Source organism: Meleagris gallopavo, chromosome 14 (assembly GCF_905368555.1).
Source record: "Meleagris gallopavo chromosome 14, MGAL_WU_HG_1.1, whole genome shotgun sequence".
Taxonomy (NCBI): domain Eukaryota; kingdom Metazoa; phylum Chordata; class Aves; order Galliformes; family Phasianidae; genus Meleagris; species Meleagris gallopavo.
The window spans coordinates 18,166,953-18,180,559 of record NC_139417.1 but is presented as its reverse complement, the minus strand read 5'-3'; the positions used below and the strand labels follow the sequence as shown (position 1 = coordinate 18,180,559).

At 44.7% G+C, this 13,607-nt stretch overlaps 1 long non-coding RNA gene across 1 annotated transcript in view; it reads left to right on the top strand.

Annotated features, from left to right (window-relative positions):
* The first annotated feature begins 2,178 nt into the window (after positions 1-2,178).
* The window catches only part of LOC104913205 (uncharacterized), a 34,454-nt gene continuing 23,025 nt past the window's right edge, over positions 2,179-13,607 (top strand). Inside the window, exons 1-4 of the long non-coding RNA XR_004161347.2 lie at positions 2,179-2,431; positions 7,131-7,314; positions 7,736-7,814; positions 10,559-10,693. This is a non-coding gene — a long non-coding RNA (uncharacterized LOC104913205). The remainder of the gene's footprint in view (positions 2,432-7,130; positions 7,315-7,735; positions 7,815-10,558; positions 10,694-13,607) is intronic.

Sequence of the window (13,607 nt, the reverse complement as noted above, 5' to 3'; positions counted from 1 at the left end):
CTCAGCTCTTTGCATCTCTGCAAGAACTGGCACCCTTGTCTTAGAAAGTTAGCAGTGGGAGATGGAGCAACACAAGTATTACAGCACCGTTGGATTTTATTTTTTAAATGCATTGCAGTCTTGTTATCATCTTGCTGTATCCTAATTTGGGTGCTGGAACAACAGTAAGATTGTGGATGGAAGACAATAGGATGGAGCCCACCTCCAGCAAGCCCTGCTGGTTGTGTGTGCCATTCCTGTACCTCTGGAAGTCATGGGGCCCAATGGCTGCTGCTGGAGGTGCTGGTGCAGGCAGTGACATCTCCGCAGTCTGAGTCTGCTTCAAATCCACACTTTGCCATCATGTCTGGAATAGAGCGGTTGTTCTTCCTATTTTTTTCAATTCCAGCTGTAAAATTGATCTCTAAGTAGTGCTTTTCTCTAGTGTGGTGAATTAACCATTGGTGCACAATGGAGGAAAAATGCTTCTTCAAATACGTGGATTCTTTATGGCCGTGAAAGAAGAAAAGAAAGTGCAGAAGGTGACTGAACTTGGGATGGGCCTGCAGTTCTGGTCAAGATGGTGGCTCCGGGGGGATCTGAGCCTATAGCCAGGAGGTCCTGTATGCCAGCTGTGCAAATGAAACACAACGTGCCTTTGGGAGATTTGCACGGACTCAAGTTCTATGTGGAAGCTTTTCTCATATGAATATAACTGAGGCACATTTCTCTGTTTTGCTTTCAACTTACCAAACAAATCCTTTTGCTGTTTGCAGGAAGCAGTAATTTTGCTTCCAGCGTCTCTGTTTACTAAAATAATAAACGCTTGTGGGAAGGTTTATCTTGCCATACGATCCTCCAGGTGCCAATTTGTTTCTATATAATTGGAGGCTTCTGGTATCTTTACTTAATTTCTGCAATCTTTCTATTTATGTATCTTGAAAAAGAAATGCCTGTCTAAAAGCAGGGGACAGATTGAAGCACCGGTGGGAAGCAGTGAGAAATGGCACATCAGTGCTTGTTCTAGCCAGACTCAAGGAGGAGCTGAGTGCGTACAAGGCAGACTTTCCCCTGAAGGTCATCAGCTGGTTCCCGGGGATGAATGTACCCATACCGCACCCTAACAAAGGTCATTAGAAGGCAATACAGAGCAATCGGGCTTAATGCTGCAGCCAACTGGGAGCAGCACCGAGGGTCCGTTTCTGTCTATGCACCTTTTGGGAGATGGATGGCTGGATGAGGCACAGCCTTCCATTAATTCTTTCACTCAAGCTCTGAGCTGCATTTCCAACCTATGAGATGAAATTAATTTCAGGTCTGGGGTTATTTTTTTAAAACTTTAAATAAATACTGTGAAAATTGAATGTATCTCCCTAGAGACTTGTTGAGAATAAAAAAGAGCAGTTAATTTTCAGATGTCTTAGTTTCGAGTTTTAGGCTTCGTACTGATTCTAACTGAACCACAAGTATTTCCCACGGTGAAGTCAGAACAGAGCAATCAGCTCCATGTGCTGGTGTCAGAGAGGCGAAAGCCATAGGCTGGAAAACAGAGCATGAACCCAGATATCTATCTTCAGACCAACCAGTATTTCAGAAATACTTCCACTGTTCAAAAAAGCCAGGGAGGTAAAGGGGCCCATAGGTACTGCGTGGGATTTCATCCGCTGGGATTAGCACTGGTAGCTTTGCATGTTCTTTCCATCATAGTTTCATTGGCAGCTTCAGAAGATGACCTGAGAGGAAGAGCTTCTGCACGAGGCACAGCCCAGAGGGACGCTCAGTGCCTGCCTCGGGCTGTGTGCTTGCTCCTGTCTCCTTGCTGCCCTGCAGCTGGAGAAGGCTTGAAGGTTGAAATTAAAATCCAGGTGCGTGTTGAGTGAAAAGCGACTTGAGAAAACAGCAAATGGGATGTTCTCAGGGTCCTTCCTGACCCTGTATGGAAGCACAGAAAGCAATAAAACACAATTAAATGATGTATTGATTTGAGTAGCAGAGAGGAGTTATATCTCAAGCTGCAAACATGATTTGGACATGTTTCTCTCGTAATTCAGTGGACTAACAGAGAGATGATTTCTTAACTACGTGGCATTTTGGTTTTAATGCAAATATACTTTGAAAATGTTATTTCATTAAACAGTGCTTTGACGTATAGTAATAATAATGTTATGAATAATTTAAAAAGAGAGCGTTTCTCAATTTGGGGGCCTGTGAAGGAGAGAGATGAATAATCCAGGCTCTTGTTGTAACCGACTGAGTTGCTTTGTGCACCAAAGGCTGAAGGGCTCTCTGTACTTACAGGACAAATCCATCATTGGAGAGGTCTGGGCATCCCTGCTATGTCCCATTGGTGTCAGCATTGGTGGAAGGAAGAGAACCAGTCCCTGCTGTGATGCTGGGGTGCCCTATGCTGAATTCCACAGGTGCCAAGAGAGGAGGAACTGCCACTTCCTAGGTAGGCCTAGCACGAGGCTTTATGGGACTTGAACTACATCCTTGTCGAGTTTAACAGCCCTCAGATCATCTGTCACTAACGCTTGCTTTTAGGAGCAGTGGTAGTTGACTGGCTGCCAACAGCTCGGGAGGAAAATGAGCTGCCTGAGCTGTGAGAACTATTTCTGAAGGTGAAGCCTGACACTGAACCAGATGCCAGTTCTAGTGATTGAATCAAAACATTCCTGCTGCCCTCAGCGGGTTTAGTCAGGCTGTCACGTCTGCAGATGTAACAGCAAGGCACGGCACCAGTGGGTGAGCTATGGCCATTCCCCCAGTCTGTGTCTGGTCCTGGCGGTGCCTGCCGCACTGGGGAGCTGGGGAATGGGACGTTGTTCGGCTTTGGTCTGGGGGTGGTCAGTGAGTTGGTTCTGCAGTGCCCTGGGTGGTGGTCCACAAAGGCAGAGGTTGCATGCAGTGCTGGGAGTGCATCCACGGCCCCACCTGGTGCTCTGGGACGTGGGGCTCTGAGGTCTGGGCACTGGGAAACAACTGCTGATAGAGCATTTGGAAACTGCCTTTCTATGGTGCACTTTTAATCCAGTATCAGTCTGCTCTGGGGAGAGAAATGTAATGCAGTTTTAGCAGCAGACTTCTTGCTACTCGGTGTGCTATTTTCTGAAGAACTGGAAGTTGAAGGTGGCAGACAGACACAGAGCCAGGTGGGATGCAAAGTACAGGGTTTGAGGCTGGTGTGGAATGAGGGGGCCCACTGCTGCCCTGAGATTCCACAGCTCTTCCTATGGGAAATTGTTTAAGAACTTCCCTTGTAGAGCCATGTAAAATACACGTCGGTGGCACACAAATTTCTTTGTGCATTTTTATGTGCTTCTTTTATGCACGCAGCTTCAAATTGCTGTTATTGAATGTAAGCTTGGGGGCTGGCAGCTTACCTGCATGCCTTATCCTGCACAGGCCAAGTGCTGCTGGGCCTGCCTGGAGTGGGAGCAGCCCATGGTTGATCCAACACGAAGATTGAATTTAAAACACTTTTCCTTCTTGAGTACTGCTGTAAGGTTGCAGTATCTATATTTGTGGTTTTCTTTGTTCTTAGTGAAACTTGATAATAGATAAATGCCCATTATAACTTACGGAAGCTCAGTCATAAAGGCACTGTTCTCTCTTATGTTGTATGGGACTTAACAGGAGCTCCTGAGCAGCCCGTGAGGTTTCTCTTTGCTGAGATTTAGCAGGTCAGTTTTGCTGCTATTTGACTGGGCTTCTGAGATCACTGCTTCAGCCTTACATTGCTTAACGAACACATCGATAATTACTCATTATTAGTGAAATGGAGCAGTGATGTTGAAATCCCATTGCCCATCTCAGAGCTGCAGTCGGTGCAGCGGTGCCTTTGCTGGAGATGCTGCATTCCCTCAGTGCTGAGCTCTGTGGTGGTAAATGATTCCCTCTGCACAGCAGCCCTGCGGAGTGACAGCGACAGGAGGAGCAGCTGCTCATGCAGACAGCACTGGAATGATGGAAAGTACAAAATGCAAAGGATGCAATCTTGGAGCCTATTCCTTGAGATAAAAGCAGCCGGCAGAATGATGAGGCTATTCTTTTTCTTCACAACTCATTTTTATTGTCAGAAAGGAAATGTGATAATAAAGCTTAGATTCACTTGTATTTATTTAGAAACGTCATATTATTGTACTCTTCTTTGCTCCTAACGTTTTTATCTGCATACTGGAGAACTCTTCTGTCTGTAATCTGTAGAGTAACCTACTTGGATTTCTCAGCTTCATTAACTATGTTTTGTTTAGGATCTTATCTTGAGAAATTATTCTCTTATTTCATATTTCAATATCTTCTTTGCTTGCTTTATATTTCACATTAACTGTAACTTATAATCTGAATTATTGGCAGATTGCTTTGTATGAAGGGCACCATTCAAAGTAACGGTATCCATCTGCTCTCTTATGTGGCTGACACTGAAGTTAAATTCTTCAAACATTTAAAAAAAAAAAAAAAAAAATCACCTTTAGTTGTAAGAGACAGTGAGCATCATAAGGTAGCTGTGAAATCTCCCAGCCAGCTGCAGGCTGTAGCAGTCACAGCCTTATGCTTATCTTGTCCCCTCCTGGAAGCCTTTGTGCTCCGTGCTGACATTTAACCTTTACTTATCTCATGCTAATTCCATCAGCTGTAACAAAATTGCCTTGTTTTACCCCATGCTGAGTGTCACTGGAGGCACTTCAATTATTATTTTTGTTATTTTTAAGAAGAAGAATTACCAGACGAGTGACCTTCAATTAACTTTTTTTTTTTCTTTCTGCTGAATTTTATGTAGAAACGGCTAGTTTTTGCCACAGGATTTCACTGGCTGTGGATGTGGAAACTGGGCTCTGATAAACGTGCTTCTGCATCAAACAAAACACAGCTGAGGTAGACAAACAGGCCTGGGATTCGAAGTATGTCCCAGGGATACCATGATGTACGTTGGTCTTCTATCTCACGGTTACTTTATAAGTAAATTGAGAGTATTGAGATAGAAGTTATTAAAAGGTGGGGATGCTGTTGGCTCTCCGGGGATGCTGGAGGTGAAAGCTGTGTGTTTTCCTGGGTTAGATTCATCTGATTGTTTCAGGGAAAAGATAAAAAGTCAAGAGCTGACTCAGAAGGCAAACAGAAGAGCAAAGTGGGTGCGTGGCTGCAGTGTCTTTCTCTTGTGATGCTCTGTGCCTGGTTCTGGTGATTGACTTCCAGCCGTTTCTGAGCTGATTTGCTGGTAGCTCAGGTCAGCCTGCAGCATGTTGTAGGCAGTGCTGGGAACTTCATAGCAAAAGCCATTACAGCTGTGAGCATTCAGATGCTTGCTTTCACAGTTCGCTGGTCTCAGGCAACAGCTGCTCCTTTTCATCTGCCTCTTTCTTTTGTTCTGCATTTGTTCTGTATTGGGAGTGACTTTTGCATCGATTGTGTCAGATCAGGTGGGTTTTTTTTTCCTTAAATTCTATCTAAAAGTTTAAGATGACTTCTCTATTTTTTTATTCTGATTCTTGTCAATTACAGTGAATTATTTATAAAACAGTTCAGCCTTAAAATAAATTTCCTGTGGGAATTTCCACTGTTTTCAGCAGATTGCAGTTTCTCAAGCCACAAACCCAGTGGACAAAGACGAGGCAGCTGCTCGGTGCCCAGTTGCTGCGTGCTCAGCAAGACTTTGCTTTCTGTTAGTGTTGCCTGAGAGTGGCTGAGGTTCTGCCACCCCAACACTATGGAAATGATCTTCAGAGAACATTCTGGGCTACTGTTGCAGAACCATAGAATCATTCAGGTTGGAAAAGATCTCTGAGATCCGCAAAGCCCAACCCCACCCCCTCTGCTGATCAGGGTTGCATCTCCACGTTCCTGGAACACCCCCAGGACAGTGACCCCCCACCCCCTGGGCAGCCCATGCCAGCACCTGACCACTCTTTCCAAGAAGAAATTGTTCCTAATATCCAACCTGATGCTCCCCTGGCACAACTTAAGTCCATTACCTCTTATCCTATCTGCCTATGTCCCTCTGCAACCTCTTTCTTTTTGCTGAGATTTTCATTTGGGCTGAGCCTTGAAATCTTTGTCGTAAGTTATAATGAAAGACAAAAATAAGAATTTTCCTCAGTGTTTGTTTATTGTCACTACAAACGAAGAACAGATCCACGTGACAGAGGAACTGGGTCAGAAGGGCTGTTTTGGTTTTTGGTTTGAGTTAATCAAACTGATGCAAAGAACGTAAATCTTCATGAGCACTGGCAAAGACCTGAGATGGCTGACAATTTGGTGTTAGAGCACAGCCAGATAACATTACCATACAGCACAAAGTTCATTTAAGAGCTTGTTGTCACTAATTATTTCACTTCTACTACAGGCAGGAGTAAAAATAAATTTGATTTATTTATGATGTCCATCATTCTTCTCCTAAAAAAGTCACTGCAATCTCTCCATTTTGGACCAAGGACGTAAGCCAGTAGCTGCTTCCTGGAATCCTCATCTCAAAACAGGCGTGCTGCTTCAGCATTGCTCAATCCAAAACCCATTCAGCTATGACTGCGGACTGCTCTGCATCATGTGCTCATGCTGTACTCTATTATTGAAATATTTTGAAAAGAAATGTAATTTGGAAATGGCAGTCAATACTCTCTAAAGTGAAGTTGTGTGCGTGTAAAATATGTACAGTTTTAAGGGCTTCACTCAATTGCTTCCTTGCTCAGATTGTTGGCAGAACTCTCCTTCGCACTCAGCTAACAATAGAGAGAGAATTCTGAATGATGGATTTTGGAGCCTGTGAGGTCTACATTTCCAAGATAAGCACCTAGGCTTCTTCCTGCCAGTGATATGTATTGATAAGATGAACATCTGATGTTGATATGCCTTCATTTCATAACTCCCTTTTGTGTATGTTATTTAGTTCAACCATTTCTTAGCTGCAGAATGCTGCAGAATAATGAAATGATAAGGATATGCAAAGCAGGGTAAGAAAAGCTAACAGATTTAGTGAAGTGATAGTACCAGGGTGTGAGGTTATCTCCTGAGGGTAAGGTAAGGTGGAAAGATGTGAAATATTGAAGAGGTTATGGACTCATGGGAATGATGTGAGGGCCAGGAGATCTGGGGATGCGGGTGGGAGTGTGGAGAGGCCTTCTGGAAAGGAAAATCAGTGTGTTTCTCTCCTGCAGGAGCTGGGATTTGTGTTTCCTCCTCATTCTGGATTCCAGCAAACTCCCAAAAGCAGTATTCCCAACAGGCTTATAGTGCTGCAGCATTCAGTGCTTGAGAAGAGCTTGGCTTGATTTCTGCCCATCCCGGTGATAACACTGGGGGATATCATTACAGGGACCTTTTGATGACTTTCTTGGAGGTGTAAGATTAATTTATTTCATACGGGGCTTTTCTGAACTTATTCTTTGTGCAGCTTCTATAAATTACTAATGACATTTTCTTTAGCACAGGAATGCCAATGAGCTAATTATTCAAAACAGTGTAATTAAGTTTAGCACTGTGGGCTACAGGAAGCATCACCACTCAGTTGGGTCAGCTGGTGTGAGTGATTTATTAACTTATTTACTATTACTCATGATTTATCGTGAGTTTGGATGTGAAGTCTTGTGGGAATCTGGCACAGAATTGAAACTGCACATTGCAATATCAGGATTTGAGCATGTATGGGAGGTTTCATAGAGATTTTGCTAACAGTACGGCTAGGGTGTATCTTCCAAATATTTAAGTGAAATCTTAGAAGCCTGAATAGTTTCATTTTACTTTTCTCTTTCTCTTACTGTAGGCTGTAAAAATGCCTTGAGCTGCTGCTGCTGTTTCCACACACTAACAGTCATCAGATGTTGGCTATCCTTTACCAACAGGTGAGGTGTGCAGAGCAAGGAGCGTAACAGCTATTGCAGAGATGGGAAATGGAGAGGAGGGGAAATGTTGGAGCCCTGATAGATGTTGCTCTTGTATTTGTCTTTTTGAAAACAATTTAACAAAAATCCTGTTTTCCAGGATTAATCACCATTTCAGACGGAGCATGAAAGGGAGATAATCCCATTCCATACCAAAGCAATAATGCTGCGGGCCCTAAAATGCAGAATGTAGTGGGACTGCAGAATCATACTCCTGGTGATGGGTTTGCATGAGCAGGAGCTGATTGCTGGCTCTACAGAAGAACCTATCTGCTCCTTTGGCTTTGCAGTGGTTTCCAGCATGCTTTGGGTGCCCTTTGTTAGAGAGAATCTGTTCCTTCAGGCAGAGGGATCCCAAGGCATTGGCAGAGGCATTCAAAAGTTGGGGTCCAGAATTTGGTTTGAAAAATGTGAGCTGAAGATTTGAATTACTTAAGATTTAAAAAAATTGGTGTAGAAAAAGTTTGTGAACACTGTTCCGGAGATCTCCCTTGTTCCTGCAGCTTTTTGTGGAGGCAGTGGAATGGAAGTGTTTCCTCAGAGGGCCCACTGCTACCTGCCTGCTGTCTGCATTGGTTTCTCCCTCTGATCCCATGGAGCTCGCAAGGCTTTCCCAGTGCATTCATTCATTCAGTGCCTCCCACAAAGGGGCCTCTTCAGAATGGGACCAGAGCACTCTCCACTGCTCCTCATATGCCAGCCAATCGCTCCAGTGTTACCGTCTGGGCTCTTTTTAATCTGGTTGAGTCCATGTGAGTTCTTTAACCTGCCTTTCCTGTTCCATTTGTGTTTTCCTTCTGTCTCCCCTCACTTTTTTATTGCACTTTTTCCTGTCTCATCTCCCCTGTCTCTTTGCTGGTGAGGGAAACAAAAAGCAAAGAAATCGCTCCAGGAGATCTGTGATCGTCAGAGCATCTTCTGGTGGAGTTTTTCAGCCTGTTCCGAAAGAAATGTATTTGTGGCCGTACAGCTTCAGCCTTGAAGTTTATAGCTATGTGTTTGTGAAGAGAGCAGCTTTGGGAGCAGCTGCTGCCTTTACATTGTGCTTAAAAACAGAACCGAATGATGGGAGAGTCTGCAGTGAGTGCACAGTGTGAGTGTGCAAAATAGGCCCGAGGTGGTGGGGCACACCCAGTGAAATGACCCAGACTGGTTTCTGGATGCTTTTCAATCTGGGTGCCATGCCAGGATCCCTCCTTCCAGAGGTATAACTGATGGCTTCCTGTAAGAAACTGATTCTGTGGGCGGGGGGGGGGGGGGGGTTTACGTGGTCTGCAGGTGCTGCTTCTGGGGCACTTTGTGTGATTTGTTTGGTTTGGTTGGGCTCTTCTTTGCCTCATGGTAGCTGCCTGCCTTTTTCTTAATAATTTAGAAATAGTGCCAAGATTGCTGCTTTTTTTCCTGTTGTGGATGAAGGCAGCTATATAAAATACACTGGTGGCATTTACTGCTACATCAAAGTCTCCTTGAAAAACGAGGAAGAGAGTTTGTATTTAAATTGAAAATTCTTCTGTTTGGACTTAGAATGCCTGTTGTGTATGCTTTGGTCATCTTGTGGTGAGAATCTTAGCAAAACTGATGCACATATTGAGGCGACCTTGGGTGGGTGTGACTGTTGGTGGCAAAGTGAACCGGGGACATGTGGAATTGTTCCTACTGGAATTCCATGGGGGAGAAGTCACCCAATCCCCATCAGGTCTGGAATACAGGAGCCGTACACCAACACGTCTCTGCAAAGCTTTGCCACTCTGCTGTGAAGCTGTGTAATATTTTTTCTTACCTTAAGCCAACAAAGATTCATTAAATGGAAAACACTTTTTAGGGGCATCAAGGAAGTATACCAGGCATCCAAGCACTGCACAATTATTCAGGTTGAGGCTAAATTTTCCAAATGATTCTAATCTGCACTAGTCAGTTCTATTCCCAATTACTGCCCCAAAATTCTATTTATAGGTTGGTTGCTCCCAATTAAGGGATGAAACGTCAGAGAATGTAAAGAGTGAAGAAAACAATGGCAAGATGCACTGATAATTAATGCCTGAAGGGAAAGCAATTCACTTTGTTTGGTATTCTGCTTCAGTCGGCTGTGTTTCGACAAATGCAACATGTGTGTGATGCACTGACTGCACGAACAGAGCAGAGGCAGATGACAGAAGAAAACCCCACACCCCGAGCCATGGCCATCTGTACCTTTAGCAGCACATTGCTCCCACCCAGCAGCAGCTCCCACTCCTGCGGAGCCATGGGAGTGAGGGGGTGAGGGGTCCCTCCAGCACTGAGCAGTTGAAGCAGCTGGTTGCTCACCTTTGTGTTTGCACACCCAGCGGCATTCCCTCCCTCTTTTCCACTTCTCTCTGCTATGAAATGTGTTTCCAGGTGTTCTGAAGTGACGTCTTGCTTTTAAAACTGGAATAGCTGATGACTTATTAGAAAGCACAGATAGACGTGCAGTTTCACCAGCATGGGAGTGGAGCGCTGGAGCCCTGTAGGTGGGGTAGGCAGTGCTGGGGCTCTGGGTGCCGGTGTCCCTCCCCATCCAGCAGCACTGCATCCTTGGCCTCGTGTAGTAAGGCAGGTTTGTGTCCTCTGTTGTGAAATAAATGTTATGTCTGTGCATTAAATTGCTGTTACACCGAGGGGCACCTGGAATTGCGCTGCTTAACGTCGGCCGTTTGTGTCTTATATTGCACCTTCTTTCTTTATAGGAGAAATGAAAGCTTTTATCTCAACTTCTGTAGAGTAGTAATAATAACCTGCTGTAAGCCTGGCTGTCCCGAATGTCACTGCTGGCTCAGGAAAACAAGATAAAGGCATCAATCCACCCACCTGAGCTCTGCGTGGTGAGTATTGGTCTGATTTCCACTTTGCCATCCACCCTTATGCTGGCACACACAGAGCCACGTTTTTCTATTTGAAGTTTGGGGGTGGCCTCAAAGGTAATGAAGATCCTGTGCATGGGGGGTGCATTGCTGTGAGATGGTTTGGGTCAGGAACCTTCAGAAACGTTCTGTCTGTGGAACTGCTGCAACTTCTTGTCAGTTTTCCAGCCGCTGCCTATGGGGCTGCAGAGTGTCCTGCAGTCTGTCCTGATCTGCTCCTGGTGGTTTTCCAGCAAATGAGCATTTTTTTCTTGTGAGCCAGAGGTGCTTTGCTTTGATCACATCGTTGTTCTATCACAAAGATTCCCCAAATTAGTATGAGAATGATTGGGATTTGGGCATGCCTAATGTCCTCTGTGCTTCTTTCTCTGGTTGATTCAGCCCTGAGGGCTCTGGAGGTTCTTGCCCAGTTCCTACCCATGTCTCTTTGGAGCAGGGTGATGTGGCTGCTTGCCATGGGTGCCCTTCAGGCTCTGCAGGTTCTTCACCACAGAACTGCTGAGCGCTGGGGGATGGCAGTGAGCTCATGTGGTTCTATTCATGCTGGAAACAGTTTCCAAACAGTATTCTGTAGGTTTGTGTGGTACCGTGTCAGAAATACAGCAATCCAGATTATTTTTTGTAATGTCACAATGCAATCATTTATAATGCAAAAAGAAAGCAAAACAATCAAGAGCATTCATCTTTATGCTGTAATACCTAGGCTAAACCACGAACTAACAGGTGGATAAGATTTTTCTTATTCATTATGAAGCATTTATTATCCCTTAGGAAGTAATTCCTGCAGTGCGTGCTGCTAGCCTGTGAGCTTTGTTAGGTCAGCAAGGCTGTCCCTCAGCTGCACTGGGGTAATGGGCAGAAGGACAGAGCCTGTTCTGCTGCCCCACCAAACAGCCCCACGGTGCTGCTGGGCTCCGGTGGCTCTGTGGCATTAGCAGAAGAGTTTGCTGCTTCTCTCAGGAAGAGGCATTCGGCGATCGGGCAGCAGGAGGTCTGGGTGGACCTGCCACAGCACATCTGCTAATGGTGTTTGCTTTTCTTTGTCTGGAGACCTGTAGGCAAATGCCTTTGCAGGCAGAATGCTTGGCTGGCGTTAACCTCGCCTCTAGAGAACAGTTTTTGTCTTCTGTCTCTAAAATGACATTTTCTTCTGAATGGCAAGGGCTGATCTGTGCATGACTGTGGCTGGAATAGCAGACAGCTTTGCCAAACAAATTTGGTCTCCTTGGCCAAAGGTGCCCTTGGATTATTTCTGTCGCTTGGCACCGCAGTGCCTGTGCCTGGCTGCAAGGCGGGTTCTCCTCCCAACATAAATAACTGCAAGAAACCCACCAAGCTGCAGAGCTGCTGGTGACACATTGCTCACAGATCTGTTCCAGTACCAACGTGCTGCTCTGTGCTGCTGTGTGCCTCCAGCAGCTCTGACCACTGCTGCTATGGGATGAGCATCCTCAAACCAGCCAGAATGTGCAGCTCTCATGATTTGTGTGAGCACGGTGCTCCTGGCAACTTTGTACAGCAACTTCTTATTTATATTCAAGGTTTTTTTGTGTTTTTTTTTAATACCTTTATAGGGATGGAGATGTTTGTAATTGATGATGCAGTTAAATGTTTTATAAATGGTACAATGAAGCTTTATAACCCCCCTCAGCTCGGGGGTTTACCAATCATTTGTCTCCAGGAGATGTTAATTGCTAATTGCTGCTGTGATTTTCGGCTGAGCAGGATCCTGTCTATAATGTGTCTCCATTCTTGTGTAAGCTCATTTTTTTCCCCTCTTTTCCTCTGTAATTATAATGGATTTTTTTTTTTTTTCATAAAAAGTCATTTTGTACCTAGGGCTCTGAAGCTTAATGATATTTATGCATTCTAGCTGCTTTCTTGAAATGCCAGCTCAATAGGTAGTGTTTAATTCTTTCCATGATTTTTTCATGTTACTTTGAAGAAAATCTTATAAAAATGTTGTGTGGAAAGTTTGCATTGAAAGAGGAATATTGTGCTGAGTTTTTCCATGTCTGACATGTAGTGTATGTGCACACAGACTGAAGTGCATATACGGAGAGCTGTCTGGCTTCTTGGGTTGCATGGATTTTACACTTGGTACGTGCAGATAGCATTGTGCCCGTCTGTCTGTCAGGATGTCTGTCCTGATGCTTTGCTGTGCCCAGCCTGCAGGTTGAACGAGATGGTGTAATATCCTGGCTGTATCTGCAGTTAATTTTGTGCGATTTTGATCAGTTTTTGTTAGTAGATTTTTTGTAGCACTGGGCTGAGCCTTGGATAGTGGTGTGCACAGTTTCCTCCCCAGCTCTGTCTGAAGGTTGAGAGCCCTCTGGGGCTGAGCCACCACTGGGCATCATGGGGCTGCTTCCTCCCACAGCTATCAGTCATTATGTGAGTAAAGCAGAAGGATGGCTGCAAAGGGGTAGGAACGAATGCTTCTTAGTTTCTGTACATCAGCTGCTGGTGAGTGCTGTCATTTCTGTAAATGCTGTTGGACAACTCGACGCGCAAACTTCCTCAACAGCTTTTCCATCTTGTCACAGTGTAAGTGGCACATATGTGGAGAGGAAGAGTGAAAGTAAGCATTATGGTTGTACGGAGTGCACTGCTGCTCTCTCACACAACAGGGAGACGTATATGGTGATTTATTGCTATTTTGTCTGAAGGAACACCGTATTCCTATGCAGAATTGCAATTAAAGCAGAAAGAATCTCATCAGTCATCTGGCTGTGCTTCCATGGCTTGCACAACTTGCAAGTCAAACACTGAGATCTTCATTGAAGCAAAATTATTCTTTGTCACAGCGCAAATCGTATATGAACAAGGAGTTAATTGCAGTGTTGCTTATTCTAATGAGGTGCTGCATTAGAGT